We start from the raw sequence: 20,530 nt of genomic DNA, 5'->3' as shown, positions 1-20,530 counted from the left end.
CAGTGCACAATGCAACTCGAGCTCCGCCAGAGCATGAGGATCGGCACGTCTCGCGGCGCCCCGGCTGCTCCCGGCAGGGCTGCGAACGCAGAGCCCGGCAGATTAGCCCCGGGGCGAGTGCAATCTGTCCTCCCCATAGCCCCTTTCTGGCAAACACCTCCAAAGCGGGGTAGGAGCCAGACTTCAACACGCTTTATTTCCCCCTTTACCCACCCACCCCCACCCCCGGCGAACCGTACTTTCCCATTTAACAAAGCACCACTAAAAGTTGCAACACGTACAAATGGATCCCTCCTCCTTCTCTAGCGGACGCACGTCTTGGGTATTAAGCGGCTATTCAAGGCAGGATTTTAGCTTGAAATTAATTGGGCTTCTTTAACCCTCTTGTAGACACGCCTGCTACTTTTCCCCAACCCAGTTTGAAACTGACTCGCCGGAAAACCTGGTCCGATAAGTGTCCCTAAAAAAACTCGCCCTTCCCACTCCCCGAAATGGCCCCCGGCAAAGTTTCCTTCTATTGGCACTGCACAGAAAGAAAAAAAACGCAATCATTATTCCATTTGTGTGGATCTATTCTTAAAGGCGAACCAGTTTAAATACTATGGTAATTATGAGTTTCCTTAATAAAAGGAAACACCACAGGTTTGTTGGGAAACGTTTTGTTTTGTGTCTTAGTTTTTTGGGAGAAAGGGGGGGGGACGACAAGGGAAAGGGATTTAATACTTCTTTCAATAATCTGAGGTCTGTTTTCAGTCCACAGATTAAAATCCTGACAGCAACACTGAGCTATAGCTGGCAATCCTAAAGAGGACCAGAGAATTTTATTCTCTGGCTATACTGAAAACTGAAATTCTAGGTTCAAATTCTGTTCTCAATTACATAGTTGTAAATCCAGATTAACTCCAATAAAATCAATGGGGTTACTCCAGATTTATCCTGTATTTAAAAAGAAAAAGAAATTGACTCTTAAGGCTTGTCCATATACAAAAGCTTTAATTGCATCATTTTAGAAATTGTTGTTGTTAAATTGGTGCAGACTTCTGTTGTGGATTCTTTTAAATGGGTTTAAGATTTCATAATATCAATTTAGTTTAAATTGATAAGAACTCTTTCTAACCCAACTGAGTTAAACATTTTTAGGCCTAAAATCTTGTCTGAACACAGAAGCTGCAAATGTTCTGGGCTTGTCTACACTTGGAAATTTGCTGAAGTAGCTATTCCAGAATAATTATTTTGATATAACCAAAATATCCCCAGAATAAGAGTGCCCTTTTACAATTTAGCTTAATCCATCATCTGGACACACTACTCCAGAGTAAAATTTACTTTATTACAGAATAAAAAGCAGGAAAAATTTCAAAATAAAATTTATTTTACTCTGGAATACTGTCCACACAGAGAGCTATTCCAGAATATTCCAGAACAATTAATTCCACAATATCCGTTCTGGTCAATTTCCCCATGCAGACAAGGCCTTAGGTTTAAAAAAAAAAAAAAAAAAAAAGGGTCTAGTGTAGACAACACATATCTACTTTGCATTATGCAACTATGCCAGGATGGTCTCCTAGTGTAGATGCAGCCTTACACCAAGAAAAGGAGTTTTTCTGTCAGAAAAACCATCATTTTGTCAACATAGCTGCATCTACACTGGGGGCTTTGTTGGCAAAAGTGTTTTCACACCTCTGACCAAAATAGCTATGCCAACACAACTTTTAAGCGTAGACCAAGTCAGTGAAGGGCTTTTCACTCCAATTAAGCTAACTTGGTGTAGCTAGTGATTAAAAACATACCCAGGATTTGCAATGGTTTAACTAAATAAATTTAAAATTATACCTTAAATTAAACCGGAGCAACTTTCTCGTACAGACAAGCCCTTAGTTTGAAATCTAGACTTCATTTCTGCATATGTACACAGAAGCTCATGCTAAGTACTGCATTAATTTATGGAATTACAAAAATGGAAGACAAATACAGCATTTCAGTTTCTAAGAGAAACACTTAATTTTTTAAACTTTTTTTAGAAATAAAATCAAAGCAATTTGCCCTCCTTCAGAATTAATCACCTGCAATTTTTTTATTTTACAAAACAACACTATTAGAGCAACCAAGAAGTCAATCTGAGGGAGGAAGGTGAAATTCCTATCAAAACCCTAAAAACTGATTTTTATTTTATATTTTGTAAATCTGAAGAAAGGGAAAAGTTGGATGAGGGCTTGGAACTTGGGTAACAAGTTTCTACTCACGAGACACTTTTCTAACAACAAATAATAATAAGCATTATAAACCCCCTGAAAAGTGATGTCAGCCCGTCTTGCAATGCGCTTACACAGACTCCCATGCCCGCACAGCATCCTACTGATTTAAAAGGGACTCTGCACAGGTGTTGGGGGTAGAGGCAAATTTATTACAGGGCCTTAATGCCCAAGTTACATAGTGCTTCACTCAGCCACTCTTCCCACTAACTACAACAGAGAGTGACCATGTAAGCAGTGAAGGATCAAGCTGTACAGAGTATGATGATGATGGAAATGTAAAGAAACATCATAACACATAAATGTCACATTTTCATTTGAAAACGTTTTGCCTTCTGTTACAACTCACACCCCAAAAATTACTAAACTGAAAAATAAGAAAGAAAAGTATTTCCTCACTTTTTTCCCCAGTTTATGTACTTTGTGCATTTGACAGCATTTTGTGTATAGTCAGTTTCACCTATGGTTGCCATGGATCTTCCACAAGGCTGCAGGTAAGAGGAAAAAAATAGGAAAGTGTGACCGTAAATTTACAAAAAATGGCAGTGGGATTCAGGGGCAGATATACTAACCAAAACTGCTTTTTTCCCCCACCCCAATTGACTAGATTTGAAGTTGACGGGTCTTTAAAGTTAAGTTATTGTCTCTAGTGGTCCAATCCTGAAAACCTTACTACCAACTATATTGCTGCGATTACATGTTGTCTTACTGAAATCAATGGGATAACTACATAGCAGTAAGGGATCACAGGATCAGGCCCTTATTTTGCATGCATTAATGGAAATCCTTCAAGGTACAGACCATGTGTCTTGTAAGGTTCTGTGTGCATTTATGAGTTAAGTAATTAACGTTGCATGTTAAATTAATATTTCTATTTATACCAACTTTTCTTTAAAAGAGTTTTCTGTAAAGTTTTGAAAATAAAAATTGCTTTCCCTTCACCATTTGACAAATACTGACTCCACCGGCATTACTTTTCTATTGCAATATGGTAGAACCTCAGAGTTGCAAGCACCTCAGAAATGGAGGTTGCTCGTAACTCTGAAATGTTCGTAACTTGGAACAAAAAGTTATGGTTGTTCTTTCAAAAGTTTGCAACTGAGCATTGACTTAATACAGCTTTGAAACTTTACTGGGCAGAAGAAAAATACTGCTTTTAACCATTTTAATTTAAAAGAAACAAGCACAGAAACAGTTTCTTTACCTTATCAAATCTTTTTTTATCCTTCCTCCCCTCCCCCACCCTTTCTAAGTATTTTAGATTTAATAATACTGCAGAGTATTTGGGTTTTTTTGTTCTACACTGCCTGATCGCATACTTCCAGTTCCAAATGAAGTGTGTGGTTGACTGGTCACTTTGTAACTCTGTGTTCATAACTCTGAGGTTCTACTGTATAACTCATCGTATTTCCCAGTGGTTTGACTTGAGTTTTTGTACCAGTGTCCTACAATGATGTACACATCGGTAGGCCACCTTCAATTAATTCTGAGATTCCTACCTCTTCCCCTTGCCACCCAAACCAAAATGACATCTAAAAAAAAAAGCACAGCACCAGCAGCTGGACAATACAAATAACTTCACACTCCTGCACAGAATCATTTTAATCACAGCTGTTGATTAGCTGATTTAGATATGCCAACACAAGGGCTTGATCCTATGGCCCTTACTCAATGAACCCAGTAGGACAACTTGTGATTAAGGGACGTAGGACTGGGCTCCTAGTCAATTTTACCCAACAGTAGACTTTGTGAATAAAGAAAGGTTTCAGAGTAACAGCCGTGTTAGTCTGTATTCGCAAAAAGAAAAGAAGTACTTGTGGCACCTTAGAGACTAACCAATTTATTTGAGCATGAGCTTTCGTGAGCTACAGCTCACTTCATCGGATGCATACCGTGGAAACTGCAGAAGACATTATATACACACAGAGACCATGAAACAATACCTCCTCCCACCCCACTGTCCTGCTGGTAATAGCTTATCTAAAGTGATCATCAAGTTGGGCCATTTCCAGCACAAATCCAGGTTCTCTCACCCTCCGCTCCCCCACACACAAACTCACTCTCCTGCTGGTAATAGCCCATCCAAAGTGACCATGATGCATCCGATGAAGTGAGCTGTAGCTCATGAAAGCTTATGCTCAAATAAATTGGTTAGTCTCTCTAAGGTGCCACAAGTACTCCTTTTCATCTTAAGGTTTGATATTCTACTAAAATGTAGAGGTGGGTTACCATTTAGTAGCCTATTATGCTACTAATCCATTTATTCCTCCTCTCTCAGTAAATGCAGCTTCTCTGTTAACTGACAAAAGAAGTGATAACTAACAGACCAGAGGGAATAATCATACTTTTGAAAATTAATTACAAAATAAAAAGATATTTAGCATCCAAATGAAATTCCCCACATGGTTACAATACTGACATAGATCACATTTTGGGGCCAACAGAAGTTGGTACTATCCTTTATATACACACATGATAACATAAGTGTGATTTAAAGCCATTAAAAGTGGATACATCTCTAGTGACCACGTCATTAACCAGAATTTAAAACAGTAACAAGGTGCAGGCTCAGTAATAGCAATAGCTCTCTAAATACAAAAGGGCCAAATTCTCCCCATCACACAGTGACATCAATGGAGTAGCACAGAATACGTCAGGTTAAAATAAGGTTCATTATTTCAATAAAATAAAGCAGTCCCAACAAGCAGGGAACTAGCTGTACCACATACACCCCATTGTGGTTTGGTAGTGAGTGTACTTTTCAGGGTTTTCCAAACACTGCAAAGCTTTAAATTTGGTGCTAGGTTGCACAAAGCTCGCAGTTTCCTTTACCCACTCCTAACACAAACATCCCATCTGGTACGAACTGTAAACTATCAGAGCTGGGTCATACATAGGAATGCTTTCCCCCAGAACCACGGGGGAAGTGACAAGGGTCTTGTGATCTGTGTCAGTTTTATACTGCTGCTAGAGCTGCTGCGGGGAAGCTCCTCTGTGCAAAAGTGCAGCACGCACAGTGCTAATGAAAGTTACTTGGTGCTTCAGAAGGGGGGGAAATAAAGCAAGGGGGAGGGGAATAAATGCAAGAGGGAGTCTGAATATCAAGTGAAAGGAAGGAGCAAAAGGAGAGAAAGAGATGGAATAAAAACAGGATATACCTAGGACCGCAACAGGGGAGTGACTCTTGCTTGCAATAATTGTTAACAGTGGGTTCCCCTCCACTGATGTTGAATGGTTTATCTGTTAGCATAGATAGGGTAAGACTATTTTGAACACTGCTACAGAAAGCATGCCGGAGACCCCAGTGGAACATGGTGTCTGCCACCATTTCTTCAATGCTGTTGAAAACATCATTGTCCAGATTACACGAGCAGCTAACCTTTTTTCAATACCACTTGAGATGGAGTGGTAAGAGGGAGCCATTTCTTACATAGAATATCAGAGTTGGAAGGGACCTCAGGACCATCATCAACAACAGATCATTTTCTAGTCTATGTGGAACCAGAGAGACCAATGACAACTGGATTAGCTACCGTAGGGTTAGTGGCAAGAAAAGAGTAGCAGGAAATAAGACTTTCCCAGAAAAATATTGTAAGCCTCTTCCCCATCAAAATCAATACAGAAGATGAATCCCTTCCAACAGAGTGAAGGTACAGTATAACATTTCATGTTGTAATATCTGAGAAAACCCAAACTTTATTTTTGCAGCATTAGCTTCCTGTCCTTGGTTAGTTTAATTTAAAATCAACTTAATTTTAAAATATTTTAAAAAAGAGAGGCAAAGAAAAATTGACAAGATAGAGTAATTAAGCCATTGGTAAATACAGACCACAAACTATAGTCAAAAAGCTTGTATCTCCAGATGGTTTACAATTAAATTTACATAGCTCTGTAAGTATACACCATGTTGAAACACTTAAGATCTAAAGAACCTTGTCCCAAATAACTTATTTCCTACCTCAGACAAGTACAAACAACAAAGATCAAGGCACCTATTGTTCATGTATGAAAACATCTTAAAAAGCTCTGAAAAAAAATGTTTAACATTTTTCAACTAGATTATAATACTGCATGAGAACCTGAAATTGAAACTAACTACTCATAAAACAGTCTAGTTTCACCCCAAGACACTGTGTCCTGACTGGCAAAAAGAGGTTATTTTTCAATGACTGAAGCCCTCTTAATACTAGTTTAAAAATGCACACTAACATTATGAAGCTGTATTAGTTGGCCACATTAAAGGCTAGAGGGACCGTAGGCTACAGCACACCCAGCTCACACAACATCACATGTGTCAGCCTGAATTCATGGCTTAGTCTAGACTAACATTTAAAGGCATGTTGTTAAATTGTTTTAGCTGGCTTGATGAAACTGACAAACACCTTCTAAAATTCCAATCAAAATAAGGCAAGTTATACTTTAGCTTGTACTAGAGTGGCCAAGTTAGGCTTTGTCTACAATGCCACTTTCAGCACTAAAACTTCAGTCATTCAGGGTTGTGAAAAAACACCCTCCCGAGTGACAAAAGCTTTAGTGCTGAAAAGTACCAGTATAGACAGCACTTTATCACCAGGAGCTGCACTTCCGGCAATAAAGATACCACCCCTCATTCAGGATAAGGGTTTTTGGTTTTTTTTAAATCTATCACCAGGAGAGCTCTCCCCCAGCAATAAAAAGTGTGTCTACACTGCCCACGTCACACCACTGCTGCGGACATGCTGTAACGTGGGCAGTGTAGACACAGCCTTAGAGTTTTTAACTCCGCCAGTTTAGTGCATGTTAAAGGCGGTGTTCCTCGCTAACACTAACACTAACACAAACACATACTATCACCACACCTTAAATCTTTGTCTAGACAAGACCTTAAACTAACAGGATTGAGAACACACACACTTTTTTGCCCATCAAGAAGATCAATAAAATCCAAAAACAGACCGCAAAATGTTGAAAAGTAAATGAGATTTCAAAAATATTTTCTGTTTTCTTCACATTTAATTCTAAATAAACTAAATCGTTATTAAAGAATACCTGATTCATAAGCCTGGAGATTGAAGTCCCTGGCTTGGAAACGCAATGGATACATAAACCAATATCAACAAAAGCTTCTCCGCACTACTCTACCTGTGTCTCCTAATCCTTATGTAGATACAAAGGACATAGAGTACTTAAGTCACTACACCAAACGTTAATAATGTAAAGGGCTATTAATACCACAGATAAGAGCACATTTCAGTAGATAAGATTGTGCAGTCAGCCTTTGTGAACTGCTGCCCTGATATCGGTCCCAAAATTTATGTCCCAAGTGAACTAAGTCCCTTTACAATAGATGCTAATGATTTGGCCTGCATAATAGTTTAGGGCCAGGTTAGCAGATTATGGCACAGCCCCACACTGGGAGCAGTGCAAAGTCACACCACCAGAAATCAGGTCCCCAAGGGGTCCTGCCTCCTCCTCACTTTCACAGAGGCTTACACCTCAAGCTGTACTAGCTGGCAAAAATCCTTGCACTCCCAGAGAGTGCAAGGAAGGAGTACCAGTGTGGTTTCCTGCTGTTCAAGGGCACCTGGAAGGGAAGAAACAGCTCTGAACTCTCCTCCCAAGTTATGCACCAGAGCAAGGGCCAGCCACAATCTGACCCTTAATGTTACATAGAAGATTTTAGAAATATATTTTATTAACAAAAACTTTCCTTACAGAATGTTTATTTTATGAATGTGTTTTCCAGAGTCTCTGGACTCCATCTTCTTCTATAGTTTTCCCTATGAGATACAGGTAGAAAAGCCTGTTGGAAACCCCACAAGTTAAAATCCTTCTTAGTCGCCTTCCCATTCTCTTCTCAGGAATAAATCTCTAACTTTGCAAGGGTTGTGGTCTGGAAATTCACTGGAGCATTAAACAAGAAAAACTAAAATCATACCCACACAGATTCTGGAATTGTAGCTTGGAGAGCTGCAACCTCAGATGCTTTCTGGCTTGGTTACCCCACCCCCTCCCTGGCAGCACAGCTCCCTGAGGAGCTATGCTGCTATGAGTGCTCTCTCCCACACTTATGCCCTACAGGCCAGAGAAGCATTAACTCTTGCACAGTGTTTCCCCAGCAGGAGGAAAGCAGAACTGAGGAGGATCATGTGAGTTTCATTCTGCTGCGGCTAGAAAACACTGGGCAAGCAGAGTGATACAGGTGCTGTGGCAGTATTGTCAACCCCAAGCATTCAAATATCATCAGTCAGGCCACAAAAAAATATGGGATTGGCTTAAAAATAATTAAAATTTAAAAATAAATGCTGGGTACTTTTATTTGCATTCTGATTTTGGAGCCCCTAGGATTTGTATTTTTAAATTCTCCTCCTCCACCATGAAAGCTAGATACATCTTTCTTTTTTAAATGAAAGCTAAGATTCTCAAACAAATCTCCAGGAGGAGGGTTTTTAAGAAAAATACCAAATATTTTGAGTTGGCAACATGGCTATTTGGGTGTGGAGGGACACATTGCAGAGAACAAAAAAAGGGGGGAATATGAAAAAAGTAAAGCATAAGAGAGAAGAAAAGATTGGGGAAATTAGGAGGGAGGGAATTAGTGAAAGGAGAAGCAGCTGAACTGATAGTGTAGTGGAAATAATCTTTATTTCATCTATTTAAACGTGTTTCCATTTGCTCCTATCTAAACTCCATACATTTGAAAATAACTACGATCGTTCAATTTTGTTAAGTGTGTGAAAAAACTTCCTGAACAATAAAACTTTCCTAACAATTAATACAGCCATCAATGTAGTTTCCAACATAATTTCCATGCTGCCAGCCCTTTCGCATTTTGACCAGAAGGCATGAAGTCTGAGCATCATGGATGATCACAGCTGTTATGGGTATCACATGGGGAGAGCAGCCATTGTTTCAGTAAAGCAGATCCCAAAGCATTTAGTCACATATAGGTCAAACACAACAACCTGCATCTCACCCACAAGTATACTGGCAGCCAGTGCAGATTATAAAGCAGAGGTATAATGTTCTCTCAGCATGAAACACTGCTTAATAAATGAACCATCTCATTCTGCATTAGCTGAACCTTCCAGATGGGAGTAATTTGAAACCAAGTTCAAACTCTGGCTTTGCTGGGAATAGGACCACTGGAACCGCAACTCACTTAGGCCACGACTTCCCTGACAAAAAAAAGGCCCATTTTTTCCAACCGGTATCTACCATTTCTTAGCTATGCAGTTGTAAAATCCTAGTGGAGACATGGCACTATAGTTTTACCATGAGGTAGCTAGGCAAGGTAAACCAGGAGCAGGATATAGTGTTTACTTCACTTAGCTACCTTGTGGTAAAAACTACAGTGCCTTGTCTCCACTAGGATTTTACAGCAGGATAATTAATGCAGGTTAGTTATCCTGCTGAGAAAAAAACCACCACCTTTTTTGCAGTGGACATAGCCTTAGGCTCCAATATTGCAAACACTTAGGCAGATGTGTAACTTTACTCATGTGAGCAGCTTCATTGTCCTCAACAAGTCTACTCCTGTGAGTAAATTTTTGCACATGGTTAAGGGTATGTCTGCACTAGAAATGCTATAGTGGCACAGCAGCAGCAGTGCAGCTGTATCACTGTAGACAATTACAACAGTGGCGGAAGGGATCTTCCATCACTGAAGTAAATCCACCTTTCTAAGAGTATGTCTACACTACCTGCCAGAGATCCAGTGGGGGTTGATTTATAGTGTCTAGTTAGACACGATAAATTGACCCCCCAAGAGCTCTCGCATCGACTCCTGTACTCCAGCATCACGAGAGGCGCAGGCAGAGAGTTCATGGGGGAGTGGTAGCCGTTGACTCACCGTAGTGAAGACACCACAGTGAGTAGGTCTAAGTACGGTCGACTTCAGCTATGTTATTCACATGCTGAAGTTATGTAACTTAGATCGATATTTCCCCCCCTCCCTTCCCCCCGCAGTGTAGACCAGGGCTAAGAGGCAGTAGTTAGGTCAATGGAAGTATTCTTCCATCAACCTAGTGGTGTCTACACCAGGGCTTAGGTCAGCTTAATTACATCACACAGGGTGTGGAAATTTTCGCAGACCTGAGTGATGTAGTTAAGCCATCCTAACTTTGCAGTGTAGATCACCCCTAAAAGTTTGCACAATCAAAAGCTTGGGCAGGGAAGGGAATGCCACGTATGGATCTTTAGTCACCCCTCAGGCCAACTGAAGGGATAGTGTAGACAGGTTATGGAGGAAGCTGCTTCCAAGCCCTTGTCAGCAGGAAGGTGTGTCACCATGATACAGAGCCAGACAGAAAACAACAGGAAAATAAACAGAGTCCTAGAAGCCCTTGTGACATTGCATCCCATAATACTTTATGGAAATATGATTATGAATGTATATACGACATAACTGGAATATGTTTTATGCTACATATGCCATGTAACATATTTCTGTAAAGGTTATGATCTACTGAATATATTCATCCTATTTGTATGCATGTATCATTTTTGTATTCAAATTTATGAATATTGGCTGCGTACTTGTTTGATTTCAAGTAGCCTTAGTAAGGCATTTGGTCAACTTCTTTAGAAAGGAATTTGCAAGTTAAGCGCCCAATCAAGAAACACTTAACGGACAACGGATCTTGGAAGGCTCCAATCCACATATGAAGTCTCCCTGAGGACGTTCAAGGTAGCATGTGAACAATGGCTGCTACCCGTAAATTCTGAGTCATGCATGGACATATGACTTGCCCATGTGACTCCATAACTCCATCTTGTAGCTGGGATTCTACACAGGGGGAGGGAGGGGTGTCCACCCACAAGAGAAAGCCTATTTAAACCCTTGGGAGACCCCTCCATTTTGTCTTCAGCTGGCTCAAGAGATGGCCTCCCCACTCCCAAAGGATACCTGACAGAAACTGAAACAAAGCACAGTAACCGGGGGGGGGGGGTCGACGACTGGACCCAGACTAGAAGGAGACTAGTCTGTAAAAGAAGCTTACTGGAACATCTGTGAGGGTGAGGTTTCATCTGTAATCACTTTCTTACTATATTAGGCATACGCTTGTGTGTTTTGTTTTATTTTGCTTGGTAATTCACTTTGTTTTGTCTGTTATTACTTGGAACCACTTAAATCCTACTTTTTGTATTTAATAAAATCACTTTTTACTTAACCCAGAGTATGTATTAATACCTGGGGGCAAACAGCTATGCATCTCTATCAGTATTATAGAAGGCGAACAATTTATGAGTTTACCCTGTAAAAGCTTTATACAGGGTAAAATGGATTTATTTGGACCCCATTGGGAGTTGGGCATCTGAGTGCTGGAGACAGGAACATGCCATAAGCGGTTTTTAGATAAGTCTGTAGTTTGGGGGGGATGTTGTTCAGACCTGGGCCTGGGTTTGCAGCAGGCTAGTATGTCTGGCTCAAACCAGGCAGGGCACTAAAGCCCCAAGCTGGCAGGGAAAGCAGGGACAGAAGTAGTCTCAACACATCAGTTGGCAGTTCCCAAGGGGTTTTCTATGATCCAACCTGTCACAGCCCTCATTAAGCTCTCATACAAAAAAGGAGGAAGAGAGAAACCAAGGATGTGGCAACAGAGAAGATGCACACTAACAAGGGGAAAGACAGGCAGAAACGAGGGAAAGAACATAATCTTATGAAAAACACCTTTTCTTTTTGGGATGTCGTATGGTGGTTAGATATCAGAGTCATGGGTAGGATATAAAAATAACTAAGAGGAAGAAGTAAATTGCTTCTACGTTCAATTTGTTCCTGATACCAGCTAATTAAGACACCTATCAAGTTAACTTTTATCATTAAAGAAACCTCCAAAAAAATCCTCACACTTTTGGATTAGACCCTTTTAACAGAGTATGCAGGAGAGTCCCAAACAACAAAAATTAAAATCTCGATAAGAAGCATTACATTGCATAGTAGCACTTGTATACTGTGTTGGGATGGCATGCAATAAGGTGTGGACTGGGTTTTTTTTAAATACATTTTGAATTAAAGAAGAGAGAGATACATACGCAAAAATATTTTGAACTGAGCTAAGTCTAACCTTTACTTTTTCTATTACACCTAGATACTGTAGGTGTAATTAGTTGTTTATAAAAGAGTTCCCAAAACCATGGACACTACTCACTAATATATAATGCACCATTTACGCTACAGCATTACAATTTTTTTAATCAAACAACTCAACAAATACAACATCACTCAGAATTATAGGAACTTCTCCAGAGTTCCTTAGAAGCTGCAATCTCAAAGTACCATGTGACTGAGTTAAAGAACAACTCACGTGTTTCAGTCTGAGTGCATTGCTCACCACTGCCTATGTTTTTAAACAGATGTCCTGAAATTTAAAATTATATTTCTACCCTATCCAGTTTTAATTTATTTCACAAGAAAGCACTAGTACTCTTAGAAACTCATTTCCAGAATGATCACTGCAGCAAATGACAAAACTGATTTTTATTACATCATCTGATGAACTAAGCAATGGCTGTACCACAATATGAATGGTGATGCCTCATGCCATCTCTCTAGTAACTGTGCAGTGAAAAATCCAAAGCATATGGTTAGATGTAAATAGTTCAAGAGAATTATTGAAAAAACAGTAGAAACCTGCTCATTTGTACGAATGACTCAGAGGCCTCCACTGAATGTTACTTACAAATTCAGTTCAGTAAGTGAGCAAACTATAAAAAGGCAAAGATACTGTATCACAAAATATTCTTTATTTTGACAAATGTAGTAGTAATAAATACTAATACTTGTTTTTTCATAATGTATTAATAAATGTACTACAGTATATTTGTTAGTATAACTTGAAGAAGTCTGGCATTTTCCTACCAAATCTCCTATGTCATAGATCACATGGTGAAATGATGGTCTTGTGGCTGTATCAAAGACTGGAAGTCAGGAGACTGAGGCCTGGTCTATACCTAAAACTTAGGTCAACCTGGCTACATAACTCTGGGCTGTGAAAAATTTCACTCTATCCAATGTAGTTAGGTTGACCTAACCCCCACTACAGATGCCACTAGATCAGCGTGCCAGCTCTCAATGAGGTGGATTTACTACAGCACTGGAAAAGCCCTTTCGGTTGCCGTAGTAAGTGTCTACACTGCAGGAGCATAGCTGCAGTGGGGCAGCTGTGCCACTGTAGCACTTGTAGTGCAATACCCTGGGGTTCTATTCCTACTTCTGCCACAGTCTTCCTTTGTGACCAAGGGGTTAACACATCCTTTTTCACAGGATGTTGGAATGCCTAATCTAGGGGTAGTCAATAGGTGGACCGCGGGCCAAATCCAGACTGCCAGATACATTTGAACAGACGGTGAAATCTTTTTATTTACTTATACTTGCGTCACCTGTGACTGCCTTTGACCGCCAGTGCTGACCGCTCAAGCGGTCAAAGGCAGCAACAGTTGATGTAAATGTGGGGCTAGAGACCCACTGCCATGGGACTGACAAAGCTCTGGGCTGTCAGTCCCAGGAAGCAGGACTCTGGGCTTTCAGTGCCCCACAATGCCCCACGTGGTCAGTTAAATCGGTGGAAGTGCTCCTGGTGAGGACACATGCTGCCGAACAGGCAAGTCATAGTGTGGACATGAAAAACCGCAGTAATTACTGAAGTTGCTGAATGTCGACCTAATTTAGGTTGACTTAATTTTGTAGTGTAGACTTCCCCTTATTATCATCTTTATTGTTACTGTGGTTTGAAAAATGTTCCTCTAGAGAGTCTGGACCTTGGACTTTACCTTGACCAAGAAATTTGGACCTTGATAAAAAAAAAATAATTGACTACCCCTGCCCTAATCCCTTAATGTCTGTCGAACTCTTGAGATACTTGAGAAGAGGTGCTGTAGAAGCTCAACATATTAACTGTTTACTGCGTGTGTAGTAATGTTGTTAACTACAATTTCAAAGATTTAACAACACATCATTTAAAACAACCCAAACTTTCAAAACTATGGAAATCATAAACCACAATTACATAAATAACTCTGGTCCCAACCTTAACACCAAATTCATGCACACATACAAACAACAAAAACAATTCACAGTAATAAGCACCTGAACAACTCTGATCATGAAAAAAACAGTTACAGAACCACCAGTGTACACAACAATCTTCTTATTCATCCACTACACAAGTTCCACTCATAATTGAGAATCAAAAGTTTAGTTCCTTAAGTCTTATCCATGCAATGGACGTACAAAGTCTGGCCTTCCACCCATATAAGGATTCCACGCTTGCCAGGCAGCAGTCCTGGCTTCCCCCATGTTGCTCCCCAATTCCTATATTTTTATAATATATATTTATAAATTACACATTTTTAAAAAATTAATGTTACAATTTACAAATGTAAAAAAGCCCATATAGAGCAGGGGAAAAATCAGGGGTCTGAATGGTACATCAAGTGGAAAGCAGGGGATGAGCCAAAGAAACACAACTAAGCTACAAAGAGAAAATGTAGAATTGCATTACGGCTCTTCTGAAACGGATGTGGATATCATTAAATGCTGGCTTACCCTGACGCAGATTGCAGTCAAACTAATGAAAAAGATTCTTAAATAATTATTTTCTGGAAAACATTCTGTGCTTGTGTGTCTGAAAAACTATCTGCATATGTGAAATTTTGGACTTTTGAAAACCTACTGCTGCGAATGTGGGCCAAAATAATTCAAATAATTTTAAATTAAGTAGCATGCATAAACATTTTTAATCAAACACTTTTCAAAGTCTCTGGAAAAGATCTTTTCAGACCCTATTTTAAGCATACCCACTTGCAAAGTAAATAAATAAAAATCTACTAATCCAATCAAAAGTTAGATAAATGTTGAAAACAGGGTTTAGAAGGAAAGTCTGGACACCAACCTATCTATGGAGTCACAACTATCACCACCATAACCAATGAGAATTCAGTGCAGGATTTGGCTACTAAATCTTTACCATGAAGTGGCGATAGAAAGAATTTTGTACTAATTACAGTGTGAGCAGATTAACAAAGTTCTACTGTATAAAACTACTTTTCAAAAGTCTTACTGCACTTACATCATATTATTCTTATGACTTTTCATGGATATCTAGCCGTTAATACAAGCTCAACAAGACAAAGATCAAGAACTCAGTTTTGATCACCAACTTTTTCCCCTTTTATGGACACCACCACCACCATCACATGGATGTCATCCTTAACTAAGCCCCTTTCCAGACCCATACATAAAGGTAATGTTTTGCCACTTTCTTCTGCACAACCTCACTAAGATCCAGACTTTCCTCTCCTTCCACATAGCTAAAATTCTTTTCCAGGGCTTCATTATTTTGCTTCTCAGCTATCACAACCTCCTCCTCTCTGGCCTTGACAAATATAATCTTGCCACCTCTTAAATCCATACCAAAGGCTACTGCAAAAATCATCTTCCTGACTCACTGCTTTGGACAGATCATCCCTCTCTTTCCATCCTTCCATGGCTCCTCCTTTTCCACCACATCAAGCACAAACTATTTGCCTTCACTTCAAGGCCCTTCATGGATATTCTGACTCTACTTATCAGCCACCTAAATCCTGCCATTACTCCTGCCTTAGTTGTACCATCATAGTCTCTCCAATGCACCCCATATGCATGGAAGAAGATCTCTGTAAAAATATTTAAGGTCACTACATTACTCCCTTTAAATCTCTCTTTAAAAATCCACTTTAAAAATTGATGTCTGCAAAACACTTGACAATGGCTAGGCACCACTGCTTATTCCACTGTTCATAATTGCCTCATTGTTCTCTTATGCTTTCATCACCCCAATCTCCTTGTCCTATCCACCTGCTGTCTTGTCTTAAATTTAGATTGTAAAGTCATTTGGGTGGGTACCATCTTTGTGTTGTATGTCTAGACAGTGTCTAACACAATGGGGTTCTGGTCTCTAGGTGCAACCATAATTATAGCAGAGCAACAGCTTTCTGTTTCAATCTCAACTCTAAGTGCTCTAAAATCTGTACAGTGAATCAGATTGCCCTGAAATTTGGTGTACCTCATAAAGGAATTTGTCAGTGATCCAAATGGTGAGGTAATTGTGTTGCCAGCAAGCAGAGTGGAAAGCTGATTGCTGTTTGGATCAAAGACCAGTTGCAGACCTTCCACAGACATCCTGTCCAAAAGGTCTTCACCGTCAGCTTCATTTACTTCACAGCACCACATAGTGTGGTGCTGTTAAAGTCATCAATGTATACGTCTGGGATTAGTGCTCTTGGGAGCACTGAGTTCAGTCATTTTGCATTACGGGCTTTACACGTTGGTAATGTGCAGCTCCCCTATCCTGATGGCAGTGGTGTAGGTGGCAAACATCAAAATCCATGATGGTGTTCTTCACGTATATGGCTAGGCCATATTTCGGATGGTAGTGGCTAGCTGTGAGGTTGTAACCATGGATACAGTAGCAGCTGGCCTGTTGATCATCGGAGACATGGGTTTCTTGGAGTGTCAGGACACCAGTGTTATGCCAGACACACTCACACTTCGTCCGAGAAAGTTCCTCAGTGTTAAGTTGGAGGATCCTTGTTCCAGAACCTATCTGGTGTGTTACTTGGCCCTGAAGAGGACTATTACGGTGGCTTAAGTTGTTGCTCTGAAGACCAGGAGGTCTTAATCATTAATCATTGTTCGGTCTTAATCATTAATCGATGTTCGGTCACTGGGTCACAAATTCGGATGACCTTGCCCTGGCAACTCAAGCAGCCACCTTCAGAGACACCAAGTCCACTTTGAACAGGACCTAAACACCATGAAGGAATATTTATGGAAATGGAGGCTCAAGCCAAATCCCCACAAAACAACAGTCACTGCATTCCATCTTGATAACAGAAACACTAACTGCACCCTGCAAATGACCTTCTGCAACAACACTGTGACATGACCCCACTCCGACCTATCTCAGAGTGAAGCTGGATCATGACCTTCTGAAGTAGGCAACTGCCAAGATGAAGACAAGGGTCAACCTGGTTCAGAAACTGGCAAGCACAAGCTGGGAATCATCAGCGTTACAGACATCAGTGATGGCCCTTGTGTACTCTGTTGCTGAGTACTGTGCACCAGCATAGGTCAGAGGTAGCCAAACTTGACCTGGTGTCCAACTAAATACTACAATGTGGTGCATCACTAGAACCCTCAAGTTGACCCCAACACTTTGGCTGCCAGTGCTGTTGCATGTTGCTCCCCCATCCATTCGCAGCAACGCCACAACCCTTTGGGAATTCCAGAGGTTCGTGGAAAATGAACATCTTCCCATCCACCAGGACTGTAACAACATCCCTCACCATCACTTGAAGTCATGTAAGCCATTTTGGACCCACACATTTAACCTTCAACAATGCAACTTCAACCCTGATGAAGCTTGGAAAGCCAAATGGAGTTCACAAGAAGTCACAAATAAACACTTTGTGAAAGAACCAATGCAGAAGATCACTGGCTTCGATCTCCCACAAAGCTCATGGGCAACCCTAAACCGTATCAACACAAATCATGCCAGATGCGGATACTTGCTTCACAAATAGAAAATTAAAAACTCTCCAGCGTGCGACTGTAGTCACCCAGAACAGACTATAGAACATAACAACTCAATGCCCAATTCACAAATACAAAGGAGGCACCACAAGAATACACTCGGCTACTTCAGACCCAATTATGTGGCTTAACCATCTAAATGTAAAATTATAGTTGTTGCTCTTCATTTACATCAGCCATATGAAGTAGCAATGATCCACATGTGAGGAATTTGACCAAAGGTACTGCCCCCAGGGGAAAAAAACAGCTTTTCTTAAAGTTGATAGATTCTGTCCACCCTCCACCCTTTTTTTTCCACCCCCCTCCTTTTTTTGCTCACAAACAGATCAGATCAGGGCTCAGAATCAGATCACTTCACCAGGATCTAAATCACCTGAGGGTTGGTTACCCCACCAGCCCTTTGGGTGAAATCAAATTAAAACATTATTTCAAAAATATTTTGCTTCTCTACTTCAGGCAACCAATTGATTATCCTGAGCATATATAGGCAGAGGAGTTAACAGGACTGTTTGCCTTCAACTTTTCACACTAATAGCTCAAGAGGATAAGCAGTAATCCTTCAAACCTGACTGAGCCAGTGTCAGTCTGAGTCCCACCATGGGCAGGAACTTTGAGAAGGTTGGATGGCATATTTGCTAAAATCTGTCCCTGAGGGCTGCACTGGTGGGAGGGAGATAAATTGGGATAGATGGTGGGGCAGGTGAGAGGGGCTGGGGAGCTGAAGTGAGAGGAAGGGACCGGGGCACATGGGGATGAGTGGCAGGGGGCTGTGGGAGAACAGGGGCGGGGACACCTTTCGTGGCAGAATCTGGGGTGGTCTCACTCTACTGCCCCCATGTGATGTAAGTGGGAATGTGGGGAAGCCCCCTCTGTCCCATGGGACGCTTAGAACAGGCATGCTCAGACTATGCACTAAGAACACACTAAGACTATGGCTACACTGCAGAGCTTATAGCGGCACTGCTACTGCAGACGCTATAAGCCAAAGGGAGAGAACTCTCCTGCCAGCTTAAATTACTCCAGCCCCCGCAAGCGCCAGTAGTTATGTTGGCAGGAAAAGCTCTCCCGCCATCATAGTGCTGTCCACACTGGCGCTTGGGTCGGTGTAACTTACGTTGCTCGGGGGTGGTTTATTCACATCCCAGAGCGACAATTTATACCGGCATAAGCTGCAGTGCGTACATGGCCTGAGACTGGTGTCAGGAGCCAAGAATGGGTATGCCTGCCACATCGTAGAGGCTGTCCAGCATTGGGGAGGGAGGAAAGGAATATTTGGCACAAAATCTCTGTCAAATTGTTGGGTTGGGGAGTTATTTTGTTGTTGTGTGTTTGTGGGGTTTGTTTGTTTGTTTTTTAAATGTAATCTGCACACAAATTATTTTTGAAAATTAAATAAATTACATCTCTGAATGTTCACTGGGAGGGGAGGGTGATAAATGGGAATAGGTGGTAGGAGAGGAATGAGGGATTGGGGATCTCAGGTAAAATGGAGAAGTAGGAATTAGGGGGGAAAGGAGAAGACAAGAGGGGCTGGGAGAACATGAGGGGTATCAGAGGAAGTGGTGGGGTGATGAGGTTCGGGGCATGTCAGCTCTAAATTCTCCCCTTCCATGTGTGCTGGGATCTCAGGGAGCCCCACCCCTCTGTGAGGGTCTGGGCCCCTCTCCCTGCCCACTGTATGTTCTGGGATCTGGGAGACTCTGCTCTTGGGGTGTGTCTCAGCCCCTCTCCCTGCCTCTCCATGTGTGCCGAGATCTGGGGTGGGGGAATGAACGTAAAGTAAATTTATACATCTGAAATCCAGAAAACGAATAGCTGGAATCTGGGGTGGATGGCTGGCCAGCGTGTATGGGGGAGGGATGGACTGGGTGGACCTGGGGTATGGCTAGGGAAGCCTGGCTGAAGCAGGGGTTGGAGTCCCAGCTAAAGGTGGGTAGTAGGAGTGAGGACCTGCTCAGCATGCAGGTTGGACTACATAACCAAAGTAACACCGGGCCCTTCAGTAAGGTGATGCCTGTGATATGCTTCTCAGTAGCATAGGGCAGGAGACAAGAGGAGCAACTTCTTACATGTCAATAGTTTCTACAATGCCAACTAATGGCTTAGTGGGATGGGGAGGGGAGGAGAGGGAAGAGGGAGCTGGAAATGCTGGCAGAGGTGGATTACATGTTGCAAGGAATGGTGAGGAAAGCTGTGGGGAAGGAAAGAGACACACACCAGTCTTCTCTCACACACTTAAAGTTATGTAACAACCATGTCATAAATCTGTCACTGTTTTGGGACACAGAAATCTCATCCTTGGTCTCTCATCAGCCCTGTTACCAAATGAACATTGCAAACATTTCAAAGCATGGCCATTATCCCCCTTCCACTATGACAAAATGTAGAGGAGGGGGGCAGAGTGCTGAGTAATCACACAGCAACTGTGTTGTCTAATGGAAAGACCATTGGACTTGAATTCCTAGCTTTGCCACTGGCCTGCTAGGTGACCTTGGTCAAGTCACCTCATCTTTCTATGCTCTCATTTTCCATCTGTAAAATGGGGTTAATGATGTAAAGTTTTCTGAGACCTACTCATGACAAGCACTATATAAAACCTAGGTCTTTATATTATTACCTAGCCACAGTAGTTTATCAATTGCAAATCCAGGTGATTTAAATGACCACGAACTCCTATCAACATTTCTCTTCCTGTTTAAAAAAATGTATGAAGTTAAATGGCAAA

The 20,530-nt window shown here is 41.3% G+C and overlaps 1 protein-coding gene across 17 annotated transcripts in view; it reads right to left on the bottom strand.

Moving 5' to 3' along the window:
• Positions 1-20,530, bottom strand: part of KMT2C (lysine methyltransferase 2C) — a 335,375-nt gene that overhangs the window by 308,830 nt on the left and 6,015 nt on the right. The gene's annotated exons all lie outside the window — the stretch shown is intronic.

Source organism: Lepidochelys kempii, chromosome 2, assembly GCF_965140265.1.
Source record: "Lepidochelys kempii isolate rLepKem1 chromosome 2, rLepKem1.hap2, whole genome shotgun sequence".
NCBI classification, from domain to species: domain Eukaryota; kingdom Metazoa; phylum Chordata; order Testudines; family Cheloniidae; genus Lepidochelys; species Lepidochelys kempii.
Note: the sequence above shows the minus strand (reverse complement) of the source record. Positions and strands in the feature narration are given on the sequence as shown.